Source organism: Mesoplodon bidens (genome assembly GCF_964165515.1).
Source record: "Mesoplodon bidens genome assembly, chromosome: 11".
NCBI lineage: Eukaryota > Metazoa > Chordata > Mammalia > Artiodactyla > Ziphiidae > Mesoplodon > Mesoplodon bidens.
The window spans coordinates 60654774-60670515 of NC_138167.1; the positions used below are offsets into that span (position 1 = coordinate 60654774).

Below are 15742 nucleotides of genomic sequence, written 5' to 3' on the forward strand. Positions count from 1 at the left end.
TCAACCGGGGCTCCTCTTACACAGGGCAAGATCTGGGGCAAAGCAAGGGTGAGGGTGTCTTTCCTAAAGAAAATCCATTCAAGATAGACACACAAAAGGCATTTCACCAAACCACCTCCACGGGGGCAGGACACCCCAAGGAAGGGACGCTGGCGGCACTTGGTCACTCCACAGACACACGTGCAGCAGGTGCAGTTCTGGGAGGTCTCGGCCGCAGAGCAAAGCCCACGTGAGGGGCAGAGAGCTCCGCCACCAGGCTGCCGACCACCTGAGAGCCGTGCGGCGGGACGGTGAGGGGTACAGTGGGAGGGTGAGCGGGAGCTGGAGAGAAGCCGCACCAAGGTGTGTCTGAGTCAGAACCTGGATGAACAGAAGGTCGCAGACCGGCAGGGTAGGGGTCGGGGGGAGAGCGTGGGATGCAGAGGGAGCAGCCTTGGTGAGGCGAAGTCAGGAGGGGCCGTGGGCTGGGGGGAGGGGTCACAGATGAGATGCGGGCGGGGCATCAGCGCCCGGGAAGCCAGAATGAGGACCCGACATTTATTCCAGGTGTGATGGAAGCCAGTGCCAGGTAGCTGCTGTTCTGAGAGTGTGGGGTGGGCTGAGGAATGGCCCCAAGGACGGACCATCCTAACCTTGGAAGCTGTGACTAAGCACCTTACACGGACAGAGGGACCCTGCAGAAGTGATAAGGATCTCCAGATGGGTATGTATCCTGGATTACGTGCATGGGAACCATGTCATCACAATGATGGAAACTCAGGAGGAAGCAGGAGGGTCAGGGGTCAGAGAGAGGAGACAGGAAGGTGCTGTCCCGCTGACTGTGAAGAGCCAGGGGCACAGGCAGCGTCTAGAGCTGGAAGTCAAGGACACAGAGTCTCCCCCGGAGCCTCCAGAAGGAAGACGGCTCTGCCCTCACCTTGACTTGAGCTCTGTGACGCTCATTTCAGACTTCTGGCCTCTGAACTGTAAGAGAATAAGGAGGCTACTTTAAGCCCCCAGTTTGTCGAAATCTGTTGCAGAGGCGACAGGAACCTCGTGCACACGTGGCTGCACACGCCCTAAGTGGACGTCGCTCTGCATTTCTGCACGACCGGACACCGCACGACGATACCCAGATCCAGAGACTGCGCGCTTCAGGCCCCACAGCAGCCCCTGCCACTCCCTCCACCCTGCATCCTGTCCTGCCCCGTCCCCAGGGGTGACCACCAGCCAGACTCTATGCACAGATGAGGCCTCCCTTTTTGGAGACTGTACAGTGGAGGTGGGCGTGTCTTAGTGTGCTCAGGTGGCTATAACAAGATACCACAGACCGGGTGGCCTAAACAACAGACATTTATCTCTCACAGCCCTGGAGGCTGGACATTCAAGGTCAGGGTGCTGGCAGATTAGGTTCCTGGCAAGGACTCTCTTCGGGGCCTGCAGACGGCAGCCTTCTCGCTGTGTCCTCAAAGGCAGAGAGCCAGCTCCGGCGTCTCTTCCTCTTCTTATAAGGGCACTGATTCCATCACGGGGCCCCACCATCGTGACCTCAGCTAACCCTGATCGCCTCCCAAGGGCCCGCCTCTCACCACCACCACATGGAGGTGAGGGCTTCAGCACGTGCACTTTGGGGGCTGCAAACATTCAGTTCATAACAGGGCATGAACTCAGGCGGTCTGGCTCCCGAGCCCAGGCTCTTGGCCAGGACGCTGTGCTGACAGGCCAGCTGCGGCCTCTCCTGGGTGTGGGCATCCGCACGCTGCCCTGGCCAGCCATCCTGCTCTCCTCAAGGGACACCTGCACTGTGACTCATGCTGCAGAATCCGCGCGAACACACGCGATTCCATTTGGTTTTTATGTGCCACGAGCAAAGCTCAAAGGCTTCGAACTAAGCAAACTGAGTTTGAGGAACTGGCACTCCCAGAAGTTCACACTCGGTTCCTAAGAAGCAAACCCAGCCATGTCCTTTCTACTTAAATCTTCACCAGAGTCCAGTGCAACCTTCTCGGCAGGGGCTTGAGCCCTTGAGGGGTGGTCCTGACTCCCTCTTCCCCAGAGGGCCTCACTGCACTCAGACACCCAGGCCGGCGAGTCTAGCTTTTGGCAAGAAGGTTCCAGATGACTTGAACCAGCCACACAACACAAGAGATCCATAAGCAGCCACCCAGCCCACACTCCTGAGGACGGGTCTCCTCCCACCTCCAGGCTGGAGCTGCAGTGAAGACACAGACCCTCTGGGCCTGTGGACCCAGGGCGGCCTGAGCTTAGTGAGGAAGGGGGCCTCAGAGAGCACCGTGGACAGGGAGGTGATCAGGACCATGGACGGCCACCCCTCTGACGGCTGGGCACAAAGATCAGAAGGAGAAGGGTGTGCAAGAAGGTTCCAGAACCCGCTTTGCATACAGTCTAGTCCTGCACTTCTCGTGTCTTCCCCAAAGCACCTCAGCTACCTCTACTGAAGACGTGAGTCACGCATCGATGAAGAGGCCCAGTCCAGCCTGACGCAAGTCCTGCAGTTCCATGGGGGACACAGATGCTCCTGAGCTAAGTCTGGTCCAGGGCGGGGATTCCGGCTCTCCTCCTACCTGGGCACTGACGGTGGGGTAGGGGGCCTAGCCAGGCTGCAGGGACGATGGGAGCAAAGAACCCACGGTGGGGGCGGGGGTGGCTAAGGAAAGACCCACCCTCCTCCCACCATGGGAGAACATGCATGCACCGTCCGCCGTGCACATGCCCGGGCAGCACCGGCCGTGCAGAAGTCCCAAGGTCACAACCAGAGGCAGACGGGTGCTGGTCCTGCTGCAGGCCCAGACCAGAGCCCCGGGCAGCGGGAAGCATCACCCGCTGACTCAAGAGTGAGGGCTCATATTTGCAGCAACATGGATGCAACGAGAGATGATCATACTAAGTGAAGTAAGTCAGAGCAAGACAAATAACCTGCAATATCACTTATACGTGGAATCTAAAATATGATACAAATGAACCAATCTATGAAACAGAAACAGACTCAGGGACATAGAGAACAGTCTGGTAGTTGCCAAGGGGAAAGGGGTCCCTGGGGGAAGGATGGAGTGGGAGTTTGGGGTTAGCAGATGTAAGCTATTATATACAGAATGGATAAACAACAAGGTCCTACTGTAAAGCACAGGGAACTATATTCAATATCCTGGGATAAACCATCATGGAAAAGAATATAAAAAAGAATGTATATATAACTGAATCACTTTGCTGTACAGCAGTAATTAACACAACATTGTAAATCAACCATAAATTTAAAAATTTTAAAAGTTAGGGCTCAGCACTGGGCCTGGGGGCCAGTCCACACCGAGCACCCGAGAGCCCCGAGCACTTGCTGAGTGAGTGAGTGAAGGGGTCCTGCTCTCCGCCCCTGCCCCCCAGAAGTGAGCACAGCCCAGCTACAACCAGGACCCTTGTCCTCCGGGTGGGGAACTCCTTCGCCATCCCGCAAAGCCCCTCCCCACTCGGTCACCCCACAGACGCTTGGGGAATGACAGGTGGCTGCAGGCGACTTCTCCAGGGTCCCGCCCCAAGTCCTTTGTACGATGTAATCACTGTAAGATGCAGTCGAGTCCACCTGGAAATCCTAGGTCACCTCCCTCAGGCCTAAGGCTCCTGCAGATACGAGACCCAAGTCACGTCAGCAATCGCTTTTTCTTGTTTCTAAACTGGTACATGGTACCGTTCTCGTCACAGCCCCACGACGACACGGTCCCCATCCCTCTGCCCACCTTCTGCATTTCCTGGACGTGAGCCCTCACTCCTCAGCATTCTCGAAGATGCGACCCTGGAGGAGCCACCGCCCACCCGGGACAGGCAGGCCCCAGGCTCACAGAGGGCAGAGGCCCTGGTGCTACGAAGAGGCACACGAGGCCGCCGCCACACCCCTCGCTTGGCTCCACCGGGGCCCTAGGCAAGGCTGCCCACGTGCAGATGGGAGAGCAGTGCAGCAGGGACACAGCCACGGCAGCTGCAGCGCATGCCGTGGCCCAGCTACAAAGCCACGTGGAGTCACATCCTCAACAGACACCCGTTCCCCACGTGACAGCGTGTCGAGGGCCAGGACCAGGGATCGGCCCCTCCGCAGGCAGCTGCTTTGGGCCAGTGATCCCGTTTCCGCTTTTCTGCAAACAGCTAAAGTCGCAAAACAGACCTGACGGCCTGGGCCAGGCTGAACCAGAGCAGCTCAGAGCCCGCATCGGCCACTTCACCAGTGAGCACTGGGCAGCCTCGTGTACCAGGCACACTACAGACACTTGTGATAAAGAAGTGACCCAAACAGAGAGCCACCCTCGGTGGGGGGTGGGGGTGGGGGCGCCGGTTGGGCCGTAGGAACAGCCCTGTTCAGTGAGCCTGAGCCGAGGGCAAATGTGAGCAGGGCTGCGGAGAAGGATCGAGCCCCGTGCACCTGAGAGGGGAGCGTCCAGGCAGCAGGGGTAGCGCCTGCCAGAGTCCCCAAGATGGTCCCAGGCAAGGGACCACATGGGCTCCCATGGGGTGGGGCTGTGCTCGCCCCCCTGCAGCTCAGCCTGCAGTCAGTATGCTTTCCCCTGAGACCCAACTCCCCTGGTCGCTTGGTGACAATGACAATAGCCTACACTGGTGAGGTGCTGGCTCCTGAGCGCCCTCTGCAGGGTGTAACTCAGCAGCAGCTGCGAGCACAGGGCCTGCCCGACCCTGCGGGTGCGGAGTGCTCCAGCCCGCGGCGTCCACAGCGCGGAGCCCTCGGGGAGCGTCAGCCGGTGGCAGGATGAACCCCGGATGCCCAGCCCATGGCCCCCACCAGCCATGTCCAAAGGGAGCCTTTTCAACAGCCTCGGGGAAAACAGACCGAGCAGCCGCCTGGACAGAGGAACGTGAACTCTGACAACAGTGACAGAGGGACGACCCTCCCCGGCCCAGGAGGTCAGCAGACTTCTGAGCCAACACCACGACGGCCCAGGGTCAGGGTCACTGGCCTGCCGGGTGGGACCGAGGCTGGTGTATGTGCAGCGGCGGGCTCCAGGGTGTGGCTGAGGGTCAGCTCAGCGCTCCCTCTACCCAGAAGTCAGCCCCATGTGTGGCGTGTGGCAGCCATGGTCCGGGTGGTGGGTCACAGACCACCCCAATCGTGGGGTTGACAGGCTGCAATGGAAATTCCCACAGGAGAAGCTTCACTTGGGCAAGTCCCAAAAGGCATTCCTGAGACCTCAGAATGTGACCAACTAATTCACCAAAATCAGGGGCGTGGACTGGAGCCCAGGGGAGGCCAGGATCTGCTGCCCTCGCTGCTGGTCAAGTGAGACCCTCGCTGGCCTGGAACCTGCTTTCTGGATAGGATGGGGCTCAGGGGGATGCAGCAGGTTCCTCTCCTGTCCTGGCCACCTCACCAGACTTGGGGACACAGGGCCGAGCCCAAGACCCCGAAATTCAGGCCAAGGTCAGTATGACAGCCCCGGGTCCCAGAAACAGACGGGCTGGCAGAGCGGCCATGTCTACGCGGCGGCCAGCCCGCCCCGTGCAGGCAGAGCCATGGGGAGACCCTGCTGCCCCTTGGGGGCGTCCAGGGTGGGAGCAGGAAGGAGAGGCACCAGCCCCACCTCCCACCTGGAGAGTTCAGGACTCGCCCGATTTGGCCCCTAACAAGGGGCAGATATTTAGGTTTGCTGAGTGCCGGGATCCACGTGCTCAGTAAATATTTGGAGTCGTCGGGGCCTCCCGCGCTGCCCCTCCTGCTGGGCTCTGCCCTGATCTGGGCACGTGGCCAGCATTCTTCAGGGCCCTGTGGTCCCTCCCACCCCCTGGGAGAAAACCCTCCAGACAAGGGGGCTGAGAGGACACCACACCAAGCCCACAGGGAGCCATCCCACCTGGCTCCTGTTAGCCACGGTCTCCTTCAGGGACCGCCCCCTTCAGTCCTGGGGTGAAGCAGAATGGCCCTCGTGCTGCCTAGTTTCCCTGAGGACCATGGCCTCCCAACCCACTGGACTTGGTGCCTCCCAGGGGCACAGAAGAGACTCTGTAAAGGGGGACCAGGGGGAGGGGCCAGCCTCTGCCTAGGGCCTGGGGGACATTTCCAAGTTAAGACTCAGAAGCAGAGTCCAGCCGGGGCCAGGCAATGAGCGAAGAGCAGCCACGGAGACGGGCGACAGGAGAGCAGAGGCCCTGCTCCAGGGCTGCGGGAAGCCAGGCCTCGGCCCCCCGGCCCCAAGGGGGCTATGCCCCCACCCCTCTCCGTCTGGCTTATTTACAGCAGAGGGGCCCCGTGCCAGGTGCGGATGGGCAGGGCCCTCACCCTCACGTGTCGGGGTTCTTCCTCCAAGCACCCCCAAACCCACCCACTCTCATCTCGGCTCGCACCCTGCTTCCTAACTGGCACCCCAGCTCTCCTCACACCCTCCAGTCTGGCTCCAAACAGCAGTCAGAGGCTCCTCTAAAGTGTAAGTCAGAACCTGACACTATCCTGCCCAAACTGGCCACACAGGAGTCCTTCCAGCCTGAGGCCCCACCCCACTCCCCACTTCGACGCCCTCTGCTCTTGCCCTCACCTTTGTTCTTTGGGTTCAAGCCACAGGAGCCTTCTCTCAGGTGCCCAAATGCCTCCACAGTCAGACCCCACCCCAGGACCTTTGCACATACTTGTGCCCCTCAACCTCAATGGTGGCTCAAGTGCCATTTTCCCCCAGAGAGACCCCCCTGACCCCCTCCCATCTTATGTGGCCCTTTGTCATCTTCTCTTGTGAGCCCTGCTTTTTCCTGCCAGGGACAACACGGGTCCTCCCCAGGGTGCTGGGAGGGGATTCCCTCAGGTGACACAGCTCCACAGGGAGGGGCTCAGCAAACATGACCCCTGGTAAGCACGCCACATTCCTAAGTTACATTCAGCTGCAGTATGCCCCAACTCAGGCCCCAGAGAGAGGACCCCGTCTGATTCACTGTCTGTGACGGCCCAGGACCCAGCCTGGCTCAAGGGGAAGCCAGGAAAGATGCGGTGAATGGACACTGGGCAGTGGGGACAGCACAGCAAGTTCTCAGCAAGTGAACTGCAGGACGCACGCACCAGGCTGGTCGAGAACCAGGCAGAAAGGACACCAGTGGGAGGGGAGGGCCGTGGTGGGAATTCAGCAAACACTGCCAAGAGTGAGTGGCTGGCCACCAGCATCGGAGGGACGTCTGCATCCTGCACGCCAGGCACGCGGGCCCCAAACCTGAGGCTTCAGCCTCCCCCGCCTCGTACTGGGGTTCCCACGGACCCTGGCCCTGAGGACTCAAGGGCATTCAGAGTCCCCACCTGTCACGTCCTTGCACACAGAGCACCTGCTGGGAGGGGGCGGGGGGCACTCAGACGATCCAGGGTCCAGAGCCCTGACACATAATCCGCTCAGGAGCCCCAGCCTCCATGGGGACCTCCACTCCGCCCCACACCAAGTAAGCCTGGTTGTGCGGAGAAGCCACTACCTGCACACAACTCCATGAGCAAATACTCGCTGTTCAAGTATAACGCACCAGGCTCTGTCAAAGTGGGGACGCTGCCGTGACCGAGCACCCACACCCTGCCCGGAGTGGGCATCTGGTGGTGCCCCAGGCACCTCGCCTGCGTGAACTGACCCCAGGGCCACCCAGGTGCAGCGTCCTGCTGGACCCTGGACCCTCGGGAGGCGGGTCTCCTGTCCTGATGCAGGCGGGGCCCTGGGGCCCCCTTCTGAGAGGACGTGCTCCCACTGGCAGTGGGAGAGCCTGGGCCCTAGAGCCACGTGGAGACTCCCTGCCCTCCTGAGCGCCCGTGCAGCACCGCTTAGCCTCCTCCCGCGGGACCCACTTCGGAGGCCTCCACGGAGGGCCTGGCTTACAGCAGGTGCTCAGTTGAGGCTCACCGGGTGAGGAGTGGGTGAAGCTCCCAGGGAGCCCCCCAGAGACCTGCCCCCCGAGCTCCGGGTGGCCGGCCCTCCGCAGTAGTGCGAGTGTGTCCCCGGGGGGGCCGCCCCGGGCTCGGCCGGCTGTGCAGGGGCTCCCACCGCCTCTCGAGGACAGGCGTGGGTGGACTCGCAGGCCGGGGAGCTTCACAGGGGGAAAACAGAGGCGAGGGGCTTCCCGCCAGCGCAGCCTCGCTCCTGGGAGCCAAGGTCGGGGTGTTGGGTGCTTTCCCATCTGCTCCTCTGATCCCTGTCACCCGCACACCCTCCAGTCACCTCTGCGGACCTGAAGGTCAAGGCAGCCCCAGACGCTGCCTCACGCACAGCGTCATCAGCAGGAAACCACATTTTCTTTCTCAACGCCCCCGAACTCCCTTCCCCACGCCACTCACCTGCGAGGGGTCAAGTGCAGCTGGTTCCCACCATGTGGAGACGGTCAGCCAGGCCGCTGTGGACACGTGTGGACACACAGCTCCCGTCCCGAGCTCCAGGGATGCTGCTCGCCTGCTTGCAAGCGTGTCTGGGACTCCAGTCCTGGAGGCAAGGGGGCCTCGGGCCATGTTCTCTTAACCTGGGCTCCTGACAAAGCCCCCTCAGCCCTGCTATTCCCATGGGCACCATCCCCCCTCAAGCTGCCCCTTGCTCTCCTGGGCCTTCCCGGGGTGGGCGCTCTGTGGGGCCGAGACCAGCGGGCTCCTCCCTCCTCCCAGGAACCCCGGCAGTCCTGCCCTCCTCACTCCTCAAAGCCGCCCCCACCAGGCCAGTGAGGGGACGCGGCCCCGCAGACAAGGACGCTTGGGTACAGCCTGGCAAATCCACTCGTCCCACGTAAGAAGCCTTCCTGCCTCTTCCAGGTGCCCCCTCTCCTGGGGGCACAAAGACAGCTAAATAAATAAAACCCATCAGCATTCTGATCATTTCTCTCCTACAAGCCTTCCTCTGAGCAAATGGCTCCCCCAAGGCCACGGAACTCTCCCTACGCCTGCAACGATGATTAGACCCCATGACGGTGGATGTTATGGGTCTGCTCCCTCCGGTGACATATTTAGGTCAACTGCAGCGCAGAGCACAGCCGGCTCCTTGCACAGGACAAACACGATACAAATCCCTGCAATCAATTTTTCTCCTCCTCTCGGATAGAGAAGAAACAAGAGGCCAACTTCCCGCCAGGCAGAAAGTGCGGAGCTGGTCACTCAGAAGGCGGCCTTGTCTTGCGCAGCCCCCCAACGGGAACCCTGTCCCCAAGGGGTGACAGCTGGCCTCTGGCTCCCGGGGCTCTCCTTGGGCTGCCCTCCAAACTCAGAGCCCAGCTCATGGCCTCGTCTGCAGTAGCCTGGCCTTCTGGCCACCGGCCCTGGATACCACCTGTGGCAGAAAAGGGCTCCCCCCTTGTGCCCCTGCTCCGTCAGTCAGGGGCCGGGAGGGTCTCCTGCAGGTGGCAGCAGGGGTGCAATGCCACACACAGGGCCCCCCCATGTTGATTTCCCACCGCTGCTGTAATAAGTGACCACAGACGGAGCGGAAGAGTGTGCCCTCTTACAGCTCTGGAGGTCAGAGTGTGAAATGGGTCTCGAGCGGCTCAAGTTAAGGTGTGGGCAGGGCTGGCTCCAGGAGAAAGTCCACTTCCTGGCCCTTTCTGCTTCTAGAGGCACCTACATTCCTTGGCCGCTGACCCCGCGCCATCAGGGACATCATCCCGACCTCTGAGTCCATTGTCAACTCTCCTCCCCTTTCTCTGACCCCCCCGCCTCCCTCTCATGAGGACCCTTGTGACGACACTGGGTCCCCCTGGATTAACGCAGGCCCATCTCCCCATCTCAGATCCTTAACTCAATCACGTCTGCAAAGCCCCTTTGGCCACGTAAGGGGACACAGTCACAGGTTCTGGTGATCAGGACAAGAACACTGTGGGGAGCCACGATTCTGCCCACCACACTCCCCCAGAGAAGGAGGCTGAGCTGGCTCTGGGAGGGGGGACAATCCTCCCTCTTTCCACCAAGCCCAGAGAGGGTCTTCCCGCCCCCAGAGACTCCGCAGGCCGTAAGAAGAGTCCTCCTTTAGCAGGTCAGGTGGCCCCCGGGGAGCTTGGGCCTCCTGGCTGCCCCTCCCTCCCGTCTGTCTGTTTCTCGCCTCTGGCTGTGCCCATAAGGCCCCCACTGACGAGGCTTCCACTGCCTTGGCCAAACTCTCACAGTGAGCAGTGCCAGCGCAGAGCATCCTGGAGTCACGCCTGCCACGAGCCCGTGGCCTCCCACAAGCGTGTCCTGACACAGGCCCACTCTCGGGCCACTCTCCTGAGCCTCTCTGCACCTCTGCAGCCACGCAGGTGGGCCAGGAAAGGTAGCTTCATACCTGCCGGCAGCTAAGTCGCAGGCAGGGGTCCCAGGCATAGAAGCCACAGCCCGGCAGGGCGGGAAGGGCCTCTGCACCAGCGGTCACAGGGTCCGCCTGGGTCACGTGGCACAGCTCCCAGCCTGATGATTCTCTCCTTTTCAGGACCTGGTGCCGGCTCTGTGGCATCTGCTGACCCGGCAGATGGCCGGGGCCGGCCAGGGGATGGGAAGGAAGCCTGCAGGAGGTGAGGGGAGCCAAAATACCTGCCCAAGATAGGATTCAGAACCCCCGAACCTTCTAAGATTGGAGGGCACGCCCAGGAGAAATGTTTGCACCGTAATTCATCATTTCCCTCACTGGGCCCCCGCTCAGCAGGACACCCACGTGAGCAAAGCCCAGCAGCCAGGTGCACGGCCCGAAGGGAAACCAGGGCCAACTCCGCGGGGGGTGCAGCCTGCGCCCACCCACCTCCCACAAGAGCAGGCAGGCAGCAGAGTGCAACAGGGAGAAGGGGGAGGCCCGGGTTGCTCTGGTAGCCCAGCAGGACCCTCACACAGGTGTCCAATGTGACTTTCTAAAGCTTGGTTTCTGAATCCAAAATGCCCCCTTCACGCAGCCCAGAGTCCAAACAAACCTGAGCATACTCTAATAGGAGCTTTCAGGGACCCCAACCAGCGTGCTGACAAACCAGTGCTTTCAAAGGGAGAGGCAAAATGAGTTACAGGCGTGGAGCCCCGAACACAGGAAAGCAGCTCCTTGTGGCAAAGCGTTTCTTGCAGCACTCACCCACCAGGATGGCCGGCCCACCCACGTGGTCCAGCCTTCATGCCTCCCCAAGGCTACAAGGAAAAGGGCAGGGACAGCACCTGACCAGCGATTCCAGGTGCACCCCTATCGGCCCATGGCCACCCTGACTGGCTCAGGGAGACAGAGGGGACGCCTGGGCTCATGCCCACCCATGCCCAGGCAGCAGGGCCATAGCCAGCCCACTACCCCAGCCCCCAGGGAAGCCACCAGGAGGAAGGAACACAGCTTTGAGGCTATTTTTAAACCTGTAAAAGTAGAACTCTCAAGCAAGAGTCCTCTTGGCACACAATTCAACAGGCCCAGCCACAGCCAAAAATAAAAATCAAGTGATAATCCTTAAATAAAACTCCTTCCCACCGGCCAGGTGTGCAAATGCAGGGACCACCCACAAAGCTGTTTCTGGGTCCTGGCCAGGTGGCAGGCTGCACACCTGGAGGCCCCACCCCGTGGTCCTAGGCTCTGCCCTTCACCTCCCTCCTCAACTCTCCCCAGATTGAACTCTCCCGGCCTCCCAGCTTAATTTGGATCCCCCCGCCCCATGACCCCGGACCTTTCTAGAAGGCAGAGCCACACCCTCCCAAAGTGCCAGGTATCGGGTCCTGAACCGAGGGCATGCTTGCAGCAACTGGTAAAGAAACAGCCAAGTCAGCCCCCTCCCTTCCTGCACCCTCTCCCCTCGAGGAAAACAGTTCGTCATGGGAAAGGCCATGCTTTAGTGGTAAACTTCCGTTTGCAATTTTCCCCAGCGTTTACTCACCGCTGTGGTACTTGCTGCTGGATGCAGAGGTAGAGTTTATGGAACGATGAACAAACCATCACCCACCACGCTGATGGCCTGGTCACCAGGAAGCGGTGCCGCTTTAAGCTCTTACGTGCCCACACGACAGGCTGCAGCCTAGACGCTGGCACACCACTGCCTTTCACATACATTTTAGGAAACTGACGGGGGGTCTGGGGTGAAGAAGCAGTGCATTAAAATGTTTCCCGTGTAAAATAAGAAGGAACAGGATCCCAGCCAGTGTTTCCACCCAGAACAGCTGATTTTCAGGAACCGATGACCGCCTTTCAGCAAGAGGTGGTGTGCTGCTCTGACGGCCAAGGTCCGGCCTGCAGGGCCCTGGCCAGCACCGAACCAGGAAATATGTATGTGCCCAGCCCCCATCCCGGCTCCTCCCTCTGCCTGAGCACTCAGGGCCCAGGCAGGGGATGTGCTCTGCTGGGCGCTGAGCCAGGACCGCCTGGTGGGCCAGCTCGCCTCTGTCCAGCGAGGAGGCAGGGCCGGACATCTGCAGGGATAAGCAAGGAGCAGGTTCCCACCGGACAGCAGGAGTGACCTAGAAATATGCAATTCAGAGCCAGCCCAGTGGGTCAGACACGCCATTTTCTTCGGGGCCAATTTCATTTTTTTCCCAGATAAGTCCTCTATGATACGGACATGCAGTCTCATCTCTGTCTTCATCTGCCGGTTTTCCGATGTGTTTGCTCCCGTCCCGTCTGTCTGGGTCACCCATTTGCGGTCCTCACGAAAGGGCAGAAACCACTCAACAAGCGCATCACTACAGGGTCAGAACTGTCCGACCCAGCCTCTGGCACTGGGAGTTTATCCTCTCAGCTCAACATCACTGAATACACAGGAGGAGCAGAGTTTTTTTAAAAAGCCAGACCGGGACTTCCCTGGTGGCACAGTGGTTAAGAATCCACCTGCCAGTGCAGGGAAGACGGGTTTGAGCCCTGGTCCGGGAGGATCCCATGTGCCGCGGAGCAACTAAGCCCGTGCGCCGTGACTACTGAGCCTGCGCTCAAGAGCCCGTGAGCCACAACTACTGAGCCCGCGAGCCACAACTACTGAAGTCCACGCGCCTAGAGCCCGTGCTCCACAAGAGAAGCCACCGCAATGAGAAGCCCGCGCGACGCAATGAAGAGTAGCCCCTGCTCGCCGCAACTAGAGAAAGCTCCGCACGCAGCAACGAAGACCCAACGCAGCCAAAAATAAATAAATAAATTTATATATTTTTTAAAAAAGCCAGACCCCCAGAGGGACATCTGCAGGCCCAGGCCCAAAGGGGCGGGTCCAGAGATATCCAATCAACGCCACACCTAACCCATCCCCACCGGCTTTGGGTGGCTGCCCCATCGGACGCCTCTAGCAGCGGGCAGCTCCCGCGCTGCTGTTTTCAGTGGTGAGAAAGGGCGTCCTCAGCCTCAATCACCCAGACTGGCACCCAGAAACCTCCTTCCCTCCAGGCCCCTCTGTTCAGCCTCGGCATCCAGAGGGAGGCCCTCAGGCCACAGGAGGCAGACAGCCACCCTCCTGCCGCCTCCCTGGCCACCTTCTCCAGGAAGCCCTCCCAGGGGGGTCACAGCTGGCCACACCGACCCACCGCGTGTTGGGGCAGGAAGGGGAGGTCCCGGGAGCAGAGGGGCTCAGGAGCCAAGGGCCCCTTTCCCAGAGGCACCCTCCCCAGGAACCACCACAGTGCGTCTGGCACCTGTGTCGGTGGCTCAGCGATGACGATCCCTGTCCCGAGGGCTCAAGCCCCCAGGGTGTGGCCAAGGGGACCACCCTCCAGCACGTCCATCCAGAGAGGAGTCCACAGGCCTCACGTCAAGTGGGGAAGAAGAAACTGCTCGGCAACACAGAACCTGCACACGGGTCAGGGACCCTCGGGCTTAGCCCAGCACCCAGGAGGCCCCGGACCCCTGACACCCCATAAGCACTTTCCCTCTAAGCTCCGTATTCTGTGCCAAGTCACTTTCGGGAAGAGCCTGTGTGTGCAGCTTACAAGGCTGGAGAATCTCCCTTCCCCGCACCCAGCAGGTGATCAATAAATGCACACTCCTGCTCAGAAACTATGGAGGAGTGTGTGTTTGTGCTCAAAAAGCAGGAACAACCGAAATGCATTTCGGGCTAAATGAAAATGGATGATGCTTTTCATTTATTTATGCGCTTCTTTAACAAATTTAGGATCCTGCCCCTAGTCCCGAGCCAGGACGCATTTCAATTTCCCATTCTTCATCCTATGCCATCTTCTCTCGGGAACATTTGTACTCTTCAATATTTAATAACCAAAGAAAGCCGCTGTGAACCTGGGCTATTTCCTCTTCTCCGAGAAGAATAACAGTCTGCTTCTGGAGAAAAAGTACTACGGGTAATTAAATGGAACTTTAACACTGACCACTTAAGCGTCTTACAGATGGGGGCAACCAGGCCCTGAATGGTGAAATGTCCACGGCTACCTGATCACTCGGTGCTGAGTCAGGAACCAGAAGCCTGGGTCCCAACTCCAGAGCAAAGCTCCCCATCACCGCGGCCCCCTGCAGACCAGGGGTGGCCACCCTAGCACACAGATGCAGGTTCAGCAGCAACCAAAACATCTCTGTGGGTCCCAAGCGGGGACTACATCCTTTCTTCCACACTGTACTCCCCTGGGTACTGAGACAGAGGAGAGAGTGCAGCGAGGGACGGTCTCTCTGTGCTAACTCCAGCTCTGACCAGGTTTCCCTGCAAGGCATCCCTCCAAGCACTGAGCTCCTATTAGATCCAGGGCATCACGCTAGATCCTCAGGGTATAGAAGTAAGTGTGGCCCGTGCACTCAAGGCACAGACCGCCTGCTAAGAACCACCTGTAACTATGTAATAGGGAACAGGGAGCAGGCAGGCTACCCACACCCTACAGCCACAGGGCAGATGGAGATGGAACAGGGAACAGAGAACAGCTTTGAGAACCATTTTGGAGGGACCTCCAGGACGGGATGTCGGTGTGGAGAGAGTGAAAACACACAGACATTTATCTAAGGGGAGAGGTAGGCCACATATACATATTTGCTTCTATAAAAATTTAATGGAAGGACAGACTGTACAATTGAAAGACAACTGGTTATTTATAGGGGAAGAGAAGGAATGAGGTTACAGGGAGAGAAACCTGATTTCTCTGAAAATACCCTGACTTTGGAACCATGGAAACAATTTTAGATAACTACAAAAATTAATTTAATTTTTTTAAATTAACTTTTATTGGAATATAGTTGCTTTACAATATTAATTTTTAAAACAAACAAACAAACTCTCTACAACATGCATATGGGGACAAAATGACATCACAGACCTCCTGGTCAGATGCACTGCGGACACAGCATCATACCTGTGACACTCTGACCTGAGTCTCATCCTGAGGAAACAACAGACAAACCCAGACCAGAGGTGGGTCTATCTGAGCACCAACAAGATGATAACCATGGTGATTAAGACTCATTAAAGTATGTTTAAATCCATGATCTCATGATGACACCAAAACCCCCTGCAAAAGCCTAACACCCTCACCCTCTGGAGGATGCTCTAAGCAGAGAACCAACTCGTTATTCTGAAAGCTGGAAATATCAAGGAAAAATTCAAGCATGTCTCCTGCCTTTCCTATATGAACTACGTCTTGGGGCAACCAAATAGTTAAGTTTTCAGAAATATGTTGGGTTAATAAATGGAGAAAGAATGTCAGAAGTCGAAAATTACCATTTGCAACCTCTAATGAGATGATGGATGGAAGCCATAATGACCCAGGTCCTGATACAGGACGAAAGAAACGGCCTTAGGAAAGCACGCACCTCCACCACCACCACAGGGGAGGGAGTCCTCCCAAAGATCCCCCCTACCCTACCAGCACCAAGGGACGGGGGACACGCTGGCTCATGTGTCGGTACCACGGGGATGCACTCAG

General features: G+C 58.8%; 1 protein-coding gene across 5 annotated transcripts in view; it reads right to left on the reverse strand.

Moving 5' to 3' along the window:
• The window catches only part of GRAMD4 (GRAM domain containing 4), a 76099-nt gene that overhangs the window by 19079 nt on the left and 41278 nt on the right, over positions 1-15742 (reverse strand). The gene's annotated exons all lie outside the window — the stretch shown is intronic.